This window comes from Argiope bruennichi, chromosome 11 (genome assembly GCF_947563725.1).
Source record: "Argiope bruennichi chromosome 11, qqArgBrue1.1, whole genome shotgun sequence".
In the NCBI taxonomy this organism is placed as follows: domain Eukaryota; kingdom Metazoa; phylum Arthropoda; class Arachnida; order Araneae; family Araneidae; genus Argiope; species Argiope bruennichi.
In genome coordinates this window covers 37,329,634-37,345,809 of record NC_079161.1, presented here as the reverse complement: position 1 = coordinate 37,345,809, position 16,176 = coordinate 37,329,634, and the positions used below count along the sequence as shown (strand labels likewise).

Below are 16,176 nucleotides of genomic sequence, written 5' to 3'. Positions count from 1 at the left end.
TAGATTTTAAAAATATCATTACACACACATCTGGTTTTTCACGAAAAAATTCTGTCCTCAAGGGGGAAAAAAAAAAAACTTTAGAACTCGATTGATTTTGAGATGGTAAAAAAATGTTGGTGATTGCGAAATAGGAGTCATGTAATAACATGATGTTTTTCTTTCGGATTGACATTTCGAGATAAAAAAAAAATGATGTTATCATATGATAATTTCAAATTTTCGGTAGGAGATTTCAATTTTTTGATTTCAACTAAACAACTAAACCTTTAATACAGTATTTGATAATTCTAAAATTTAAATACCTGCTTCTAATATTTAAATTACCAATGTTCAGAAAGAAAATCGCACCTTTCTTATGCAGAATTCGGTTACAATTCAAAGAACGTGAACTAAAAAAATATTCTTTTAACAAAAATTTGACATAAAATTAAAAGCTATTTTTGATTAGTTGAATTTCATAAGTATGAAATTGGAAATGTTTCCAAAATTTTAATAAAAAGTCTTGATAACTGTAAAATAGAAATAAAGAATATATAACTGTAGTATCGTTACGAATCTGTAATGTTGCTTCCCAACACTGATCCAATGTAAGAAAGAAAGTTTTTCTGACTGCTCTTTTAGATGCTGATCGAATGCAGTTCGCTTCGGCAGTACATATGCTAAAATTGGAACGATACAGAAAAGATGAGAATAGCTCCTGCGAACGGATGATCCTGGTTGGTACGACGTTAGATTCGCGTCACTTGGGTCGCGAGTTCGAACCCCGCCGGCCGAAGACTTCTAGTATATGGGTGGCTGGCGTACGTATAAATCTGTCGTGGTCACAAAGTCCACCATGTCGAGAGTAATACCACTAGGGGTACTGTATCAGGAGTGATCGTTCTCTGATTCAGGTCTAAATTGCGATCTATGTATGAGTGAATGAAATGCATGAATGAAGTCCCCCTCATTAAAAGGACTCTGACGTGTGTGTAGCTAAGTCGTAGTCTTGACCCTATGGCGCTAGATGGCGCTACTGAAAAAACGAGAGAAACTCCCTTGGCTTTAAATCACTGACTTCTAAAGTCAGTGGACTTCTCTATGACAAGTGCCATTAGAAACAACAACAACAGGATCACCGATCCCTGGGCTTGGCGACTTTGGCGACACAATGAATGGTAGTAGGATATTCAAGAATGTTGGCGGTAGAGCCATTACAAAGCCATTTAAGGTATTCTTCCGAGATCTCGGGTATTATTAAAGGCAGCGAGACTAAGCTGGAGACAGTCATTTGCGATCAGCTTAAGTTATTAGTTAACGAATGCTCACTCTAGGTGCTTGGAGCAGCTTATCCTTATTGTGCTTTTGTGGTACTGTTTATTGCTTGTGTACATATTGATTGTGTTTGGTAGATTTGACAGAACGGCTTCGCTGTAGTGAGTTCCGTAACAGTATTCTCTCATAATACTAAGAAAATAAAAAACTTAACATGGCTAATAAAGAGCATTGTTATATACTAACAAATGGAATAAATAATGTTCAGACTAGAAAAAAATTAAAATTTAATCTAAATGGTTTTCCACGCAGCTGTGCAGTACTATTTAATAACCGAAAGAATACATCACATTGACTTTCACATCAGTGGACATTCAAACAAATTTTCGGTTCTTAATTTTATTAACAGCAGAGGCATTGTTATAAAGAGGATTTTTTTTTTTTATCAAAAGCTCTTCTCACATTTCGTAACTTATAATTCTAGTCATCCTCTCGAAACCGATTCTTTTCACTATGTAAAACAATTATAATTCTTTAATTAGCCTTCGGGCCACAGACTGCTTTAACCATTAAGAACACTAAAGTATACAACAAAACATTTTCCGAGTGTTTTTTTTTTCCGAAACTGTTTGGCTTCATTATTTATAACTTGTTTCTAAATAAATTTTAGGTATTTCCTTTAATATAATATTTGTATTTTTTTTTACTTTTTACTTTCTCTATATTTTTATTTTTCTATACGTTGTCTAGAGAAAATATAGTAATCGTCAAAAATTCGAAGTCAAGATTTTGACACGACTGTCAATGTTTTAGATCTCCCTGAGTTCAAAAAACTCATTTTTGGTGAATGCCCGTCTATCTGCCTGTATGTAACAAAAATAACCTTGAAACGCTTTCAGTTGGACGGATATAAGGTCCATATATATATATATACTAACTTTGTACAACAATATTTTACCAAAATTTAAAAATTTTATACCAAATTTGGTATAAAATTCTGCCAAAATTGGTAAAAATACCAATAATGTAAAATACCAAAAATACCAGAATTGGTAAATTTACCAAAATACCAAAAATGGTATATCAAAATACAAAAATTGGTAAATTTATACCAAATTTGTAGATTTCTATCAAATTGTGAGCAAATTATTTTTAGAGGAAGTTTGTCTGTCAGATTCTTCAAATACAAATTAACACGATTACTAAAAAACAAACAAATCTAAAAAGATCAAATTCGGTACACAAAGTTACAATTGATAGTCTAGAACAGAAATTTGAAACAGAAATTTGATTATAGGATACTATTCAGCGTATGCCAGAATTTAATCGCCAAAAAATCCTGAAGAAACACTCGATAGATTGAGTAAAAATGCTAAATTGACAGCAAAGGTTTATATTTCGTAACTATTATACGTCAATGCCATGCAAGGCGGTTTCGGGGTAACATCTTTATTGTGAGAAAGTTTTGTGGAGACCACTTCCACTGGTTTATACTACTCTTCTGTTTTTGCTATGCCACCATTTGCAAGGACTATACTCATTTCATCTAATACTTTCTTAGCTTTTTGTTTGTTTATAATAATGTTTTTGTACTCTTATGACAGGATGCAGGGGCCTGATGGTAAGAAGGGCTCCAATCACCAACCACGATTTCATCAAATATAAGGCGTATGAACCCGGAAAGGAGATGACCAGCTTAGGCATCTCCTCAGTCTTCTGATCAGTTCCGAAATCCTGAGGTCCATCTCAAAATAAACCTAGTATACTCTATTCATACAGTGAGTTAATATGATAAAACTAAACTCATTTTCTATGAATATCGTTTGTAGGTTATATATGCCGTTCATTTTCGTAAGGTAAAATGAAAAGAAGTTATCATTATTATTATTTTTTTGTTTCTAACTTTTGACGACCTGCAGCTAATTTCTTCTAACTTTCGCAAGAACAAGGAAATAAGAACTCTCATGTGGCCTGTGTTTTCTTATACCATTATGGTCATCGTTGAGCGGTTGCGGTTCCAAAAACATGGAAATTACATCACTCAGATCATCATTTTACACCTTTATGAGCAAAAAGGATTTCGTTTCTAAAGCCTCTACAAGAAAAAAGTAATCATTGCTTGAGGATTTGAACCTTCTCTTGATAAAACTAATCATTTCAACAAGCAACAAATTTTGATTGAAAGCAAAAGAACTTTTTCAAAAGTTTTAATTAAATTTTATGAAGGGTTTACTCTCAAGAAATGTATTTGAAATCTCATCACTTGTCTCATTTCTTTGGCTTTAAAGAGGTCAAATTGAAGACCAAATGATGATTACACTCATACCATTGTCATATAAATCGTTAAACAGATTCTCAAACAATCCTTAAGTACAATTTTTTTTAAATCTAAAAACACATCAGAGGTTTTGATTTTCAAAACCCTGTTGGCATGTAGAAAATGATTTCTTGATTGCGTTTCTCCCAGAAAGTGCTGGCTCGATAAAAAAAGTTAAGTGAACAGTATCTATTTTTCAAAAATACAAAAAAAAAATGAGTGTGAAGCGTTAAGCATAATGTTTTTTTTTCTCTGCTAAGCTACTTAAGGAAGAAAATCTTGCCTCAACTTATTTTGAATAAACATTTTTGTATATAATTATTACTCTTTAGACATTTATATTTATTGTAATTTATTTTTTATCAGATAATATTTATAAATATTATAAATTTTTGAAAAGTTTCGATTTTTTCTACCTAATTTTTAATTTTAAGTTACATTCCGAATTATTTGATGATAACTAGATACACAGGATAAATTTGATTAGCATATCTCAGCTTGTACTATTTTTCGTAAACTTTTGCAATTACGAAGATATTTTGAGAATACATGTATTTATCAAGTAGTGATGATTTACAATCTTGAAATTAGAAAATTCTATCATTCAGGCAGAAAGCAAAATAATCTAAGAAGAAATTAAACTTTTTCCAAGCATTCTGTAATGGAATAATGATAAGAGCAACGAAAATAAAAGTAAGAATTACTTTCTTTTGGTAGACTTTTACTTTCTTTTGATTACTATAAAATATGAACGATGAAATGCGAATAAAGAATGAACAGACCAGCTGACAATCTGTTGCGGTATAGTTTAAATTAAGCATTCTTCGAAATTTGGACACATATTAATCAAGTCAAATTTATCTCTATATAGGGTATCAAGAAGTAGTTCTGCCAGCGTCCTTGCATAGGGGTAGTGGTTCCCCTTGGTCTGGGCGTCCCGGGTTCGAATCCCGGTTCGGGCATAGTTGTTCTTCATCTGTGTTCTATCTGTGAGGTGTGTGAATGTGCCCCCCCCCTCCTGCAAAAAGGGGTTGTGCAAGCGAAAGTGTGAGTTTCATCTTCATATGAGCTAGAAGTCAGATTTCTGCCCTCGGGTGCTCAGGGGTCTTTACCCTCAGAAGCTACTGCACCCCCTTTCCGTGGTAACGCGGACACGACATCATCATCAGAAATTGTTCTATGAAGAAACGAGAATTAAAACTATATTTTGCAGTAACCTATATATATATATGCAAAATGATTGCAATGATTGCGCAACCATACCGAACAATAAGCATTTCCTGAATGTATTGAAATAATATTGTATAGTCAAATCTTTTGTAATATTTACGTCATATATAAAATAAGTAATTTAGTTCTCATCGAAGTTTCTCTTCTTAGTTTCTCACTATTTTGTAGATAAAAGCGGCTTTTAAACAGTTATGGTCACTGAACTTGGACCACATTTATGCATGAAGTGAAACTCTATGAGGCATAATACACATAAAATCAAAGTTGTTCAGACGTCGAGGTGTATAAGAACATTGCTGCCAGATGACAGACCATTCAACCTGATTGCAAATTACTGAGGGATGACCTTAGTGCGTATAATCATTAACAAGAAAGTCGGAATCACAAATGTTATGACTAGCATCGATATTATGATATATTATGAAGATTTTGTAAGATTGAATAACAGACATATATGCAGTAAGACAAAAAAAAAGTGCATGTTGAACATTAATGTTTTTTAATCAGATTTTATAAATACAGGGTGGTTATAATTAAACGTCCATTATCAACAGTATCCTACAACGCAAACGGATGAACGGATTGCAACAAAATTTGGTATATATATTGTATACGAGATGCGCTCCCGGAATTTCGAGAAAAAAAGTCCAAAATTTCCACCAGAGTACGCTTATTTCAGAAAAGCATTAAATTTAGCACAATAAACGAGCAAACTGGAATACAGATACAATATCCACAATCCAGAACAAGAATTATGAGTAATAAAATGGCAAACCGGGAAAAACTGTCAGTTCTAGGAAAAAAATATCGAGATTTGCATGCTTCTGAAAAAGTGGAATCAAAATAGGTTAGAGTATATTTGCAGACGTTATCATTTTTTATGTCGATATTTCAGGTTGTAATGATAATGGTATCTATAGTAGAACGTGCATTATTGGTAAAGCTGTTTTAAGAAAACAAGGGAAATGCTTCTGCTATAGTTCGTGAATTTCTTCGTGTAAAGAACCTTCGGCGTGGACCAGTGTCTACTAAATGTATCTGGACCATGATTAAGAGATTTGAACCGACGAGGACATTAGGAGTTCAACCTGGAAGAGGCCGTAAACCTGTCACTTCGATACTTGTTGATGCCGTCCAGACAGCTGTAGCCGCACGGACATTTGAGTTTGAGAGCATCAGCACGCATGCAGTTTCTCTACAACAGGCTATTCTTACAGCACCGTCCGAAAAGTACTCAGAAACATAATGCACTACTTCCCATACAAGATCCACCTTACCCAAGAGCTTCTTGATAGGGACAAGCTATAATGTCTCTCATTCGCAAACAGTTTTCTCAACAGAATGACTGTTGATCTGTCATGGCCTTGGAAATATTATGTGGAAGGACGAGGCTCATTTCTACCTCAATGGGACAGTCAGCACACAAAATTGCCGCCTTCGGGCTAAGAAAATTCCGCGGATGCATACTGAAATTCCCCAGCATTCTCTGAAGGTAACTGTCTGGTGTGGATTCACAGCGACATTCATCCTTGGGCCATTTTTCTTTGAAGACATAACTGCACTTGGCTCTGTCACATGTTCTGTTACGGGCCATTGGTACCATGCCATGCTACAGTCGTTTGTTGCGCCGCAACTACAGCAAAGACAGGTTCTAATATCTATCATTTTCATGCAGGATTTGATGACAAGTTGACCAGAAACTAGTCAATAAATGTTAATATTGTTTCTGTATTCCGTTTTGGCCGTTTATTGAGTTAAATTTAATGTTTTTCCCGAAATGGCGTCCTCCATTTTGGAACTAAATTTATTTATTTTTTTTTTCAAAATTCCGTGACCGCATTTCTTGTATAGTCTATATAACAAATTTCGTTGCAATCCGTTCTCCCGTTTGCCATGCAGGATGCTGTTTATAGAGGAAGTTTAATTGTAACCACTTTGTATGTAAACTCTGCAGATGCATGGTCGAAAACTAGAAACTTTTTGCAATTTTAACTTCGATCTGTTTTACCACGGAAGTCATAATTTGTACAGGGGAGAACTGGACAGGTGATACAAAGACGTTTTTTACATCGAGATATAAAAGCGAAGTCGCCAAATAAAATCATATAATAATCATAGAAAATATCAACTATCTAGATATTTTAACTCAAATAAACTCTCAAAAGTTATTTACAAAGTAATTAAAACCATGCAATTATAATAATAATAATAAAGTAAGTAGATAAAAAGCTATAATAAAATAATCACTGCTCAAATAAAATGTAAAAATATATAATATTAAATTAAGGTTGAAATTTCTTCGAAATAAAACTGAAACAATGTTCCACTGCCGAAGACTTTTAAATTCCCGGTTGCTAGATGATTTAACAGTGCGATTTTACGCATGGTATGGTTCTACCTATAAAATTCAATCAAATTTGTAGGTACATAGTAGTTTTCTAAATTGAGCACCCGTCTACGATTTTAAAAACATTAGGATTTCTAAGGAGAGTGTTTTTAAACCCACGCCTCGCTATGATACATTGTCAAATCATGATATTTAATTCGTTTCTTGAAATTACTTGTTTTTGATATTATTTGCATTTTGAGAAAGCGAGGAGATTCATTTCTTCCAGAAGATGCTTTAGTTTTGATTACTTTCAACATGTAACGGGAAATGTGATTTCACAATCTGATGTGGATAAAATATTGTATTCATTACTGAAATGCTTATGGACACGGTCGTTTAATTTTATGAAATATCTTACGGCGCATTTCCTTAATATTCTAGATTTATTTAATTCTCGAAGATCTAAATATTTTGTTATGAGCAAAAGAAGAAATCATGATAAAGAACCATCGTGTTTCTGTGTTTGATACTTTAGTATCCCAATAGCATTGCATTTGTCTCCAAAGGTAATTTAAATAATTTACAATGCAAAAACATTTTCTTTTGCCTAACCATTTTGGATTACATTGTATGATGTAATCAGAAGGTTTGAATTTTTTTTTTGGTAATAATTCGCCAAATTTGGCAACACCTTTATTGATAACAGCTTTTAAATTCTTGGGGAATTTTGGCGAGATTGGCAAATAACACTTACCTTATCTTTAAGTTTTATTCCTATTTCTTCAGACCAATTGAAATTTTTAAAGTTAAGTATAGAAGTATCTTTAAAGTTACTGATAATTACATTTCATATATACTAAAAGAAAAGGAGATATCCAGTGAGAAGTAAGGAAATTTCGCATTGAAATTCAAAAGGTTTTCCGTATTTTTTTTTTTTTTTTTTTTAGAATCTATCCTATATTTCGTATTTCTTAGTTATTTGGACAGCCATTCAGCTTCATTGCACCATCGTTAAATCACACAATCGTGAGAAGGGTATCATTCGAAAGGAATTAAAGTATTCTTAATTTTTTTAAATTAAAAATTGAGTAAGGAATCGTCTATATATTGAAATAGAGAAAACACTTCAAATACCAATATCCAGTTTTCTTTAAAATTTCAAAACTAAATCGTATGTTCTTCCACGATTCCAAATTTCACTAGTCTATGTCTATTCGTTTCGTATTTATGCGTTAGTAAAAGTTTGACCTTCTATTGTTTGATTAAAATTTTGAAATTACATTTATATCTTAAAAAATAATATAGTTATTGACTTCAAATCTGTTGTTAAAAAGATTGAAAAAATATGGTACTTTACGCAATTTGCACACATATCTGTAATTAAAAAGCAAATTTGAATATTCGGAAAAAATTGCTACAGTTTATTTTTTAGCACATTAAGAGTTAAATAAAAGCTTAAAGTGGCCTTATACTTAAATTTGGGCATAAATTGAAGGTCAGGCTCATTTTATGGGGGCATGCAAAGTAAATTATTTTCTTTTACGTTGGCAGATCAAAATGAAAATAAATTTATAAAATCCTCCTTATTTCCATTAAAGTAGAGGAATCAATGAAATCAAGTCATACATTATTCTTAATTCAGCAGAAGAATCTTACAATCGAATCACGTCTTCATCTTTGTTTTATTTTACCAACAGTAAATAAAATAAATGAAACAAAGTAACAACTGAAATTGTTGCAAAAGATGACAGCATTTTAGAAACATACGAAGAAGGGGAAAATTATCATTTTGGGGGCAAGACTGGTTTTGAAAACTTCATCGAGATGTAAATAAATGATGTGGGTGACAAGAGACGGGGGAAATTCTCAGTAAACTCCTATTTATAGATGATAGATTGATTAATGCTAGGGATCGAATACAGACATTGGATATTTTGAAAATAATAAATGTTAGTGATCTTTTGGACTTTGAAGTTTATTGGGATTGCCTTGAAAAATGGAAATCTTGAATTCGATGTTTAAGCGGTGCTTATTAAAACTATTTGTGTATATGATATGTTATAATATTATATGCATTAACCTTTAAGGAATATAATATTTGTAGAACTGAGCTTTATAAGGCAGTTTTCTTTCTTTTTTTTTAAATCATGTTTTTTTTTTCGAAGGAAATATTGAGATACGAATCATATACTGATTACATATGAATATTTTTCAATCTATATACAAACTTGTCATTCAAATAAAGAAATATCATGAATGCGCTTAGTTTAACGAGGTATTTGAAACAATCTGCTATAGTACAGTATTCATTTTACAGTTTATCTATCATTATTTATATTTTTGAACTTACGCTCAGTTTTACCATGGTAAAATCCAGATGGCGCTATATGACATTATTAGCATGACAGCAGGTATAAAAAAGGCTCTAATAGTTATTTATATATTTTTTTTATGTATGTGTGTGTAAAATCACATTTTTTTCAGGAAAGACAACTATATAGATAAACTTAAAATTCAAATATATTAAACATAAATACATTAGTAAAAAATAAATCAAAACGCGTGACTCGCACCGAGAACCCGCAACATACCACTAAACTATAGGACCAACTGACCACTAAACTATATTACCCACATAGCGAAGCGGAAGTTGAATATGATTTTTCTAATAGAGAGTTATTTTTTAAAAAATAAGCTTTTTTTGTCTGTAAAATCCCGTTTTTTTTTCTTTTAGGAAAGACGCCTATATAGATTGTAGTGAAAATCTTATAAGCCAGTTAACAGCTACGCTACCCGAGCAATTGCTTTTGTATCATGGTCATGTTACTAGACTGCGACCCACAAGGTCTCAGGTTGTATTCTCGCGCATCACAATCCACCGCATTTGTGACCTCGGGAGATGCTCCTTCAACTTTCGTACAGCTGTTGTGGCGCCATCTACCCACAGCAAACAAAAGCCGTCAGATTCACTTGATGCAACAACACGAAGTCATCATTCACTTGACGCAGCATCAGCAACCACTCACCCACACACGCTCGCCATAACGCTTGGCGCTACTGAATTGGGTACAGGCGCATTAGAAGCAACAGCTAATACATCAATACTCAACAGCCATATCGTTCGACTCACTGGAGGGAGAGTCTGAGGTAAAAAGCTTATAAGCCAGTTAACAGCTACGCTACCCGAGCAATTGCTTTTGTATCATTGTCATGTTACTGGACTGCGAACCACAAGGTCCCAGGTTCTATCCTCGCTCATCGCAAATTCGCCACAAGATAAACTTAGAAACAAAACTTATTTAAATATAAAATTTGATCCAAGGCGTTAAAGTCATTTCTGCGATATACGAAATAAATAAGTTTTTATGTAACAAGAATTGCACGTTTAAAATTATAAGATTATGTAATGATGTTTTTTAACACTGAAACTCTAAATATCAATATGAAATAAATTTGAATAATTTAATTTTTTTTTTAAATATTAAACAGTTTAGATAGGTACAAGGTTTGGTATAGCACATGTAAATGACTTATGTAATTTATTATTGTTTTGTCATTTAGTCGAAAGGGAAGTTTCCATTTCTCTTAAAAAATTTTTTGATCGAAATTCTAATTTTTTTTTCTCCCTATACGAAAATAGATTAACAAAAGAAATATTTTTTCATTTTAAAAATGAATAAAATTAAAATAATTTTTAATTAAAAAAATATTTGTCTCCCTTCATTTTTACTTATTGGATAAATATGTTCTATGTTATTCTTTGACTTTTCAGTTTAATACCGATTCAAAGAATTTAAATTATGAGTTCTATAAATATCTACCCTCGATTTAGAGCAAATAGAAAGGAAAAGAAAAAAAGATAAAATCGCATTATTTCGTCTCAGAAATATTTCAGAATCGATTTATTTTATCTTTTCCTATTTCGCCCTAGACACAACAGTCTATCGTCTAATCTGTCTTTATGCCCCATAATCTATACTGTCTGCGGCAGATTTCGTCCGTCTACAGAAACTCATCGGATTTTTCTCGTTAATCTATTAAAAAGAGTCCGTATTTTTTATCGGTTGCTTTTTTAATACTTTGTTTTTCATCAAGCGAAACACAGTAAAAATTCATTAAAAGTAAAATACTTTTGCAATAATTTAGGGAAATCAATTTTTGGCATTTTGATGTTTTTTAAAAGAATGAACTGAATAGTTCATCTTGCAATAGTAAGAAAGGATTTTCCAATAGGTACTACTTACTTTTCATATAAAGAAACCACTCAATTGGAAGTGGTTTAACTAGAGCATGTTTTCCTTGCAAATTTCTTGTAGCAAATGGAGTATATGTTAAACCGTTTTCTTTTAATAAAATTGGAAGAAAATAAGAGAAATACTAAGAAAATATTGGACGTTTACAAAGATAAAATAGCAAACTACCGTCAAATATTATATTCACTAGAAAAATATGAAATTTTCGTCCACGCAAGAACGGTTCGTGGTAGCCTGGTGGTAAGGCCTCAGCTTCGGAACTGAAATGTTTCAGGTTCGAGAGCCGATTCCACCGAAGAACCGTCGTGTAAGCAGGTCTGGTACGCGTTAAACCGTCCGGGCCAAAGTTCCTCCCGCTGGTGTGGTTAGGTGTGGAGGTAGGGGTGCTGGCTCAAGTGTCGTCCTCGTCAATTGACCGAGGTTCCAAATTACGAGGTCAGTCCCTAGTGTTACTTTAAAACGGAACGCTAATATAACTAAACCAATCTAAACTCCGCACAAAAACAAACATTAATAATTTTTTCTTATCAAAATTTTAAATACAAGTCTTGTAGGATTCATTTAAGTGTGTGGGGCACTTTGACTATGATTAATAATATTCATGAAGAGACAAAATAATTTGAAATCACTAAATTTTGCAAAAAAATTAAAATTTTAATTCATCATCTAGTCCGGATTTATTTTTCGGATTATCTAAATAATTATTTTTGTTGCCATTCCAAAAATACTAACTTTAGCCAAATAGAATGATAGCAGTAATGAACATTACAATGTACTGTGAACAAGAGGATCTCTTACAAAATAACATTCGTAACTTCAATATTTAAATTCTTCTTCGATTCACAATGAGGATAATTTTATGCACCCTGAAAAATCAGGATAGATGTTTCGTAAAAAACAAATTGGAATATTGCATGAAAATTTAAATGCTCAGAAATAAAAAAGAAATTCAAATTAAATATTTCTATAACAATTCCTATTCAAAACAATCGAAATAGAAAAGAATTAAATCTTTATTTATGGATTCAAATATATAGTAAGTCATGCAAAATTTTTGAAATATATCATGTAAATATTTCGCTGTACGATGATTTACTCAGTTAAGGAAATTAATGATTCGTGTATTTGACAAGCACAATTTTAAATTTTAAAAATTCACGTCTATCAAGAATGAGCTGAGGGAAAAAAATATTTTTAAAAAATAGGTTCAAATGAAAATTAATATTTATTCATACAGTTTGGAAACAGAAGGAAACTAATTACTCAATTAGTTTTCTTCTTATTGGGAAGCAGAAATAATTGATTTAGTTTCCTTGTATAGATAATTTTAAAATTCTAAAGAGAGTTCTTTGTATTGACATAGATACTGGTTCAAAAAATAATTGCCGTTATTATTTTCATAAAATGAGTTTCCCCATGTTGCTTAATTCGAGTTTGATCAACATCTCCTAAAATACTTTTAGGAGGTGTTTGGTTTAACTGTTCTTACTAGCTGGAAAGTTACTTTGTTGCCTCCTCACTCTAAAGCTGCGCCATCTATTGGTGAAGTTCTCCGGTGCCAGTTCTGCAAAATGAAGAGAGAAAATCGTTTCACAGCTGATTGCTAATGCACATACTAATTTGCTATGGAATATGTGTATAGTTGTTGAATGATAAATAACATTTTATGCTCAGGATGTTTTTTTATTATATATTTTTCCCTTTTGCCTTATAAAATTCTTGAGGCAGAAAATTTATTTTAATTTACTCAGTGTAATTAAAAAGAAGATCCAAACGAATTTAGCTAGTAAAGTACAAACTTCATAATTAGCATAATAATTATTATGATGTGGAATTGCATTTATTTCAGAGGCTGCTTGTGCAAAAAATGGAACAATCTGCAGTACTCATAAAAAATGCTTCGGTCCTAAAAAGTTGTATGACTGTGGCTAAAAAGAAATACTGCTATCTGAGTACATCGTACATCCAATGTACGATTTATTTAAAATGAAAAATAAATAAATTAAAATCTTGTGCATATTATGCCGTAAAATGCTTTAGCACATATTTTAAAAAAATATTTCAAAATATCATTTCTTATGTGTTTAATCATCTCAATTTTCTAGAGGATCTGAGTTCGTTTTTAAATTATATTTTTACCGCTTCTGTGCAATTCATAATTGAGATATAAATGTTAAATGCAATTAACAAAAGCACTTATTTTCAATTGAGTGCTCTAAAATTCCATGGATAAAAAAATTGTGATTCAATATGTCTAATGCAATTCTGGGATAGGCTTGTAAGATTTCACATTCTGTTGTTTACAGTTAAAAACTCAGATTATTTGAACTGCAAAGGTTTGTGATATTAAAATGTTAAAGTTTACTTATTACATCAACCAATAAGGTCTCATTTAATAGCTTAATATCGACGAGTGAAACTCTCATTACATTTGAAGAATGATGCTAAACGATGGAACATTTATAAGGAGAGCTAAAGCATAAATCCCTATAATCTTCTTTACTTAGTTGATGTGTCAAAATTGAAGGCACAATTATTCTTATTTAATAATACTATACATTAGAGGTAGGAAAGAAGAAGAAAATGAGATTTTTTTTGTAATAAATTTGTAATAAATCAACACGGAGAGAGAGAGAGAGACAGGAGAAATCACTGAAGTAGCTTGATTTGTAAGTTGTGTCCAAGGTTTTTGAAGCTAATAGAAGGTCGTATTCATTCATTCTGATCCAATTTGAAAATTCTTGGTGTGTAGGAGGTATACGTCAACAAACTGTGCTCTTTCATTCAAGTGCTATGAAAGAACACTTTCTGTTGTTTCATTCAAGTGCTATCCCGCGGGAGGGTTCATCCCGAAATGAGGATGAGAAGCTTCATGCAGGGTGGTTGATTCTCGCCACCTTGGAGGGTACACGAAAAGGAGGGGGTCTGGCTCCTTCCAGCGATGACAAGACGTACTTCTTTAGGGAAGGGTTGTACCGTGGCCGGTGATGGTCCTTAGGACTCAACCACAGTTCGCGCCAATGTTGCTGTTGCAGCGGTCTGGTCATTCCGTATTATTTACCCGTGTGCCTTCGAGAGGCTAGGAGAGTCAGGTGTTAGGAAAGGCGACGCTATGTAGACGTCACTGGAGATAAAGAGCTTTATATTCATAAGTTTCGTTGTTGAGCGATGACGTGTCGTGGACATTCACTGTTGCCCGTATTTTTGATTATAACAAGGGATTGTCCTAATTGTGATAAATTTTGATACATTCAACTGAAATTTTACATGTAATCAAAATAGAAATCTTGATAATAAGGAAGGTTTTGTGAAAAATTCTTTGATTTCCATTGCCTTTTAATTGTAATTTCTTGAAGTAATTATGACTTTTTAGAGTATAAAATTAGAACATGAAGCAATAAAAAGTCTTACTGAAATGTAAGTATCGGAAAATAATTATTAACCTTTATTTATTTATTTCAATTTAGAATTACATTAATTTACTTAAAGATATCATGGGAGGCAATATCTTTAACTAATGCAGGGTTGGTGAGAATTTTGAAAGAAAGGTTCCGACAGAGGTATCATCATAGTTCTCAAACCTAGCGATAACAACAGCAAGTAAAGTTAAACTTTGGTAAGAACACGATTGTGCAAATTCGCAAATAATCATAAACTTTCACTAACATTTTGCTATAACTTCAAACTTGTCTACAATAAAAAAAAATAATGTCATTATAATGAAATGTAATAGAGTTACATCTGTTTAAACAAAATTTGAATTGTTTATAATACTTCCCAACTATATTATTCCAAATAATATAATTGGGTAAATATTATATAAATAATTTAACAGGTTAATTGTGCTTACAGTTCTACAATATTTATAATAAGCTAACTATTTTACAATGTAAATGATGACTTTAGAAATTTAAAATATTTATAGGCCCACGTCTATTCAACACAATGTCGGACAGAACAGGTTAACAGATGTCCTTTATGTCTTAAAATGCCAACTAAAGGTCAAGACAATTAACCTGTCTCGGCAGGTAATTTAACACAAAACTAGTTTTCTCTAATTGCATGCCGTGACTAAGCATTTGAAAGACTTGGTGACCAGCTATTCGGAAAGTATATAAATTAGTTTACAAAGTTGCAAGGTAAATTCTTCGAGTTTGAATATAAAAAAAATGCACAAAATATTCTAAAGGACAAAGCATCGGACCTAGAATTATATAATATGGTCACTTCATTAATGTCTATTTAATTCAAAAATTATTAATTAAAAGTTTTTTGTTGAAGAATTTCGGTGCAAATTACTGCATAACAATCATTTTAAAATCTAATTCTTATTTTAAAAAACACGAGCTTTTCAGTTCTGTCTTGTATTTTCTCTTGCTTACATAAACTAAAACATTGACATGCTCTGTTTGCAACAATACGTTTCGTCAGTTCAGTACTGGGCTTATATATATGCATGTTGCTATGAAATTATTTTCACTTTTTATGAATGTGTGGTTATTATCACTCATACATGCAATGCAAATTTAAAAAAAAAACAAGACTGAATTAGGTGGTTAAAGTCTAAAGCATATTACTTGATAAAAGTACGAATCTCTTTCCCTTATTTAAAAGAAAATGTGGTTATAAATTACTTCATTAATCTAAATTTTTAATCTAACGTCATTGTTAATCTAATTCCTCCTGTGTTTCAAGACATGGAAAGAAAAAGATAATGACTATTTTCTTATCTATAACTTCTTCATTCTGCAAACTTTAGGTCCCTTAAACATGAAAGTATCAATTACTCA

General features: G+C 31.9%; 1 non-coding gene across 1 annotated transcript; it reads left to right on the top strand.

Moving 5' to 3' along the window:
• The first annotated feature begins 640 nt into the window (after positions 1 to 640).
• LOC129957973 (U6 spliceosomal RNA) lies at positions 641 to 745 on the top strand. The gene has a single exon (XR_008783070.1). It is a non-coding gene; the product is annotated as a U6 spliceosomal RNA (small nuclear RNA).
• The last annotated feature ends 15,431 nt before the right edge of the window (positions 746 to 16,176 follow it).